The sequence below is a fragment of the Artemia franciscana genome, chromosome 17, assembly GCF_032884065.1.
Source record: "Artemia franciscana chromosome 17, ASM3288406v1, whole genome shotgun sequence".
Taxonomy (NCBI): domain Eukaryota; kingdom Metazoa; phylum Arthropoda; class Branchiopoda; order Anostraca; family Artemiidae; genus Artemia; species Artemia franciscana.
The window spans coordinates 37,287,374-37,293,454 of record NC_088879.1 but is presented as its reverse complement, the minus strand read 5'-3'; positions in this window follow the sequence as shown (position 1 = coordinate 37,293,454).

Sequence of the window (6,081 nt, the reverse complement as noted above, 5' to 3'; positions counted from 1 at the left end):
CCCTCCCTCCATAAAAAAATGCCTTTTGGACAATTATAAGATGCAGTTAATACCAGCCTATACCATAAAATTATTTTGTTTCCCCCATAGATGGGGGAATGCAAGGTACCTGATACCTTGACTCATAGACAAGTTATACAATTATTTGACAATAACTTTTATTTAAATGATTTTATTTAAAAGTTTAAAAGATTCTTATTTTAAAACTTTCTAAGGGGAACAAATGAGAGATTTGAATGTCACAGTATGGTTCCATCTTCAGTTGTGATATGAAATGATCTTGGGAAACCTTCCAATGGTATGGTGTCTGTAGTGCCTTATTGACTCTGTGGTTGCTTCTGGTAACACTTTGTTGCACCTGCATGGAGTGTGGGTTGAGGCTTAGGCTGCTTGTTGAAGAATTGTTTCTATCTTGACTGGGCTCCTTTCCACTTATTCAGATATGTATTACTTGAATAACCTGCTTTTCCAGATGTTTTGGTGTGTAAGATAGGGTGGAACATAGCTGTCTACATGTGTATTGTCAATAAGGTCATAATGCACTACAGACACCATACAATTGGAAGGTTTCCCAAGATCATTTCATATCACAACTGAAAATGGAACCATACTGTTACATTCAAACCAGCAACCCCCCCCCCCCTACAAAACTCAAAACCAAATCTTGATATGGCTAATTTAGGAAATAGAAAATTTATCGAAATAACTTACTCTCATGTCATCTCCCACAAGGAGTATTATAACTATCATTTTTAAATTCATCTTCTTTTTTTTCTACATTCAACTTGTCCAAAATTTTGGAATAAAATCTATCTTCTTCTTCTTCTTATTGTTTTTTTTTTAAATAGATGGCATTATTCTTATTCTTCAGCCATTAATAAAATACATAATTTTAGGAAGTCCAAATGAAATAAACAAAATAATTTTATGGTAATGGCCGGTATTTTATGGCCAGTATTAACTGCATCTTATAATTGTCCAAAAGGCATTTTTTCGATGGAGGGAGGGAGGATAGAGATGAGGCAATGACATAAAAACAATGTTTGATAAGAAAATGTAGCCTAGCTGTATTATCATTCATCCTTATGGCTAGTCTAAAAGTTGATAGAAAATTTACATACACCTTGATACTGTTAAGGAGTATTTTCATACCCCGTGACTCCACAGTATTCCAATATTCCGTATCCTTACCTATTTTTCTGAGAACTAAAATGTCTACCTTCTTCAATTCTTGTAATAACACTCCTGCTTTTGCATTACTTTTTTACAATAGATGGCATTATTCTAATTCAGTGGGTATTGATAAAATATATCATTAAGATGTTTAAATGAAATAAACGAAATAACTTTATGATATAAGCCGGTATTAACTGCATCTTACCATTGTCTAATAGGTTTTTTTGTTTTTTTTTGGGGGGAGGGTATACAGATGAAGCACTTACACTGAACACAAAGATATTTCAGGCGCAAGATTTCAAAACAATATAAAAATGTGCCGAAAGCTCCAATATTCTAGAGATAATGTGCCAAATGAACGACTCCCATCCCACCCAAAACAATGTACCGATTATAAAAAATTAATGCACAATCGCTTCAAGAGTGGCGATTGCCACTCTGATAAAAAATAAGATGTTTAAATGAAATAAACGAAATATTTATATGGTATAAGTCGGTATTAAGTTTATCTTATCATTGTCTAAGAGGATTTTTTTTTTGGGGGGGGGGTATACAGACGAAGCACTTAAATTAAACACAAAATCGCCCCTAGAGTGGCGAAAATGTTCCTATCTGGCAACCTAGCGCAGCACTAACTGATCTATCATCAGTTCCTAGCTTATATTATTGATATCATCAAAAACTAAACAACATCAAAAGCCCTGATCCTTTTTTAAAATCATTTTAAAAACTATCCCAAAAAAAAAAATATCTAAAAAAGTTTAAAGACGATATTAAACTTGAGATCACATAAATAAAAACCTATCGTAGTTTCAACTCAAACTGAACAGAAATTACAACCAAGAACAAATTGAACCCCAAATTAACAGAAATGAAATAAATAGTCACAGGGTTGGATCCAGGATTTTCCCCAGGAGGGGGGGGGGGGGTGAATAACAGTTTGTTTCAACAAGCTAGTGAACAAAGAAATACCCGCAATTAAAAGGGAACCCCCACAATTATCTGTCGTAAGTAGGTAATGGAATTGGTTGTAAATTTAATCTAAAATTTAATAAGGGTTTAAGGTGTAATGAATCTGTTGAAATTGAGATGGTATAAAAATATTGATACAAAATAGAAAAATATAGAAACAACCCCAATATGAAAAACAAAAAAAAATCTGTTCACCATCTAAAAAAAATATGATATTTAGCATTTGCTGTATAATTTTTTGCCTTTGTACTTCTAATCACTACTGTGGATGATTTATGCGTTTTCTTGTAAAAAAAAAAGACCTTGAATCATCTTTTGGGGTCAACCACTCTTTGCGACAATTTGTTTAGGTCAAACCCTTTAGTATGTCGCCCAACTTTGTGGGATCACTTAGTGACTAAAATAGTGATGAAGATTGGGAAATTAAAATAAAGAGACAACTTGTATATTCGTAAAAGATATATTAAACATTAAATACTAGTTATTTTTTGGGTGTAGCAAGAAAACAGAATGAAGAGATAGAAATACATTGAAGACGCTTAAAACGAGGGTTTAAGTACAGGCAATAAAAAGAATTGTCGTGATGTTTTGATGAGCAGTGTCATCTTTGACAAAATCTCAATATATATATATATATATATATATATATATATATATATTATTGATTTTGCATGTTTGTTATATATTTACAATATAGCTTAAAACGGATTTATAACATAATAATACAATATCTCAATTTACTTTAACAGTTTCATTTTGAAACCTCCCAATTATATATGTGTGTGACCTTCAATACCCACAACTTTTCGTTGGTAATAAAATACTTACTGGGAATGGCATTAAAATGAGTTTTTATGTAAACAAGATTGGTGTCTGAAACTATGGTTTTGTATTTTTTCACCCCTCATTAAACTCAATAAAAAGTTTGAGGAATTCCGTTTCATGAAAACCCTTTCCTGCCTCCCTTCAAAATTAGGATATCCAGATGTTTGGTGAGATATATTATACGGGGTGATTTGGTGAAGTCACCTCTGAGTGATAACCTTATAGTGGCATGAAAAGTTTTACACTAGAGTAAAGTTTTACTTTTTTTGCTTAGCGACGAAAATAGCGATTTTTTCAACCAAAAAAAAGTGCAATAAAAGGAAAAATAATCAAGAATTGTAATCAAGTTACTAATATGTCGCCCAACTTTGTGAGATCACTTAGTAACTAAAATAATGATGAAGATTGGGAAATTAAAAGAAAGAGACAACTTGTAAATTCGTAAAAGATATATTAAACATTAAATACTAGTTATTTTTGGTGTAACAAGAAAAACAGAACAAAGGGATAGAAATAGATAGAAGACACTTTAATCGAGGGTTTTAAGTGCAGGCAATACAGCATTATCACTTTAAATAACAGCAACAGATGTTTTGATGAGCAGTGTCATCTTTGACGATATCTCAAAAATCTACTAATCCAAATTTACTTTTCATAACAACGTAGTGTATATTTCCGCCTTTTAGAGTTCAATATATTTTGCTTAAATTAAAGAATCCACAATTTTAAACAAAATAATCTATTTCTCTTCATAAGAAATGAAGATTTTTTGCCTCCCGGTTGGCTTTTGTGGTAAAATAGACAGAATCCCTTGATAAACCTATATTTAATTAATTACTTTTTGGCAGTATGTACCATTAGAAAAACCTAACAGAGACCGCAAAAAGTAACTTGAACCTTGTTTCAAACTTGTTTGCAAGAATAAACGGTCTTAAAAATTAAAAACTAACTAAAAACTAAACTATTAGAAGCCAATTACAAAAAACAACTTTTGTCCCAACCTCAACCAGAACAAGCAAACTTAACCACAAATCAATGACTCCGTCATGGGGGCTCGAACCCTCTATTCCTTCCTCCGGATCTGCCACTGAATAATCATAGCAAACAAATATGCAACAGGTACCAATATAAATGAATAAATAAATCTTAAAACGAGTTAAAGTTATTATGCATTTGTAGATCAATCTTAAACGAAGAAAATCTATTAAAAAAAAAAAAAAAAAAAATGTCCTACGGCCCACTTCCCTAACGATGATTTAAAAAAATAAGTTTTTTAGCTGCTAATAAGGAGCGACATTAAAACTTAACGCAAAAAACAACGAAAAAACAACAACAAATAAAAAAAATAAATAAAAATAAACACGCATCCATGATTCTGGCAAAAAATACAAAATTCCATATTTTTTAAGATATGAGCTAAAAACTTCTACAGCAGTGTTCTTTGATACGCTGAATCTGATTGTGTGATTTTCATTTCGTGATCATTTTGTGATTTCATTTCGATTCTATAAGTTTTAAGGGATATTTCCTCCTAGTTTTTAAAATAAGGCAAGGTAAACTAAAATTTAATGAAACTTATATACTTAAATTTAGCATCAAATACAATTCTATTGTTGTAACTATTGATGTCAAAATATCATTTTTTACACTGTCGGTTGCTATTGAGCCGGGTGGCTCTTTACTACAGATCGTTACCACGAACTTATAGTATAAAGACTACTGCATAATTAGTACTTCACAGAAACTATAGATAGATAGATAGATCAGTGTATTTCAAAAGCCCATAGACCATATACATACAAAAATATTAATAAATAATAAACAAGCAAGGAAATTAAACGTCAGTATGAATTGCAAACACGCATAAAAACAGAATGCCTAATCTAACAACAAAAGAAAATAATCATATAAAACTTTTTCTTTTTATTAAGGATTTATCTATATACACTCCCACTCGAAATATTATGGTTGGATTACTCTATTTTGCAGAATACCCGGAAGCATCAATTTAATCCAATACAAATAAATTTCCCATTAATCCAAGAGCACCGGGTATTTACGGAGAAAATGATCCAAGTCTTCATCCTCATCTTTACAAAAGGGACAAAGATACCGCTTATCAGGACTAACTACCATTTTTTTTTTGTCAAAGTTTTTGCCTGTTCTGGATTGGAGGACAATTCGCCCTAACCTGAATCCAACGACGTAGAATCATGGTCGATAAATTAAATTTAGAATAAACCTTATGGGAATGAGTTCAAACAACAGCAAGTTAATGGCCTTTTAAGCTTCCTTTAGGTGAGTTATATGTATAATTTTGAATAACCAAATTCAAATATCAAGAGCGAGGAAGGTAGTAGGATTTTGTAAATGTCTAGGTAGGGCATTGTCCTAAATCAGTTGAGAATCTCTGGTTTAGACTGACCTGGATATTTGGATTTCAAACTAGTTCCGTTCCAAAATACATTTGAGTCTGAAAATACAAATTTAAAATACAATGAAATGAAATGAGAATACAATGAAATGAAATGAAAATACAAAATACAAATCAAATTGAAAAAACAATTTGAGTCTGAATGATAGTGTTTCAAACATTTTTTTACGTTTATTTTATTGCGTGAAAATTTATTTAAATCACTGTGGTCAAGCCTAATACAAATAATTTATTTCGCATAAAAATTTGTCTTCTTTTTGCAATTTTTAGTAACTTCTGTTAAGGATAAATAAAAAGAAAAATAGTTTTTTTTAGCTGAAAGTAAGGAGCGACATTAAAACTTAAAACGAACAGAAATTACTTCGTATTTCAAAGGGGCTGCTTCCTCATCAACGTCCCACTCTTTACGCTAAACTGTGACTCTTTCTCTCAACTCTAATTTTTAAAACAGTAAAAAACTTAGCGCAAAGAGCGGTGTTTTGATGAGGAAGTAGTCCCTTTCATATACGAAGTAAGTTCTGTTCGTTTTTGAATCAATGCATGTTTTGACTTTGGCTCTCTGCATATGAATAATTAAAACAAAATTTGCATATTTATATTTATGGCTAAATGGCTTTCTTATAGTTTTGATAGAACGATTTCGAGAAAAAAAGTAGCAGGGGAGGAGGCCTAGT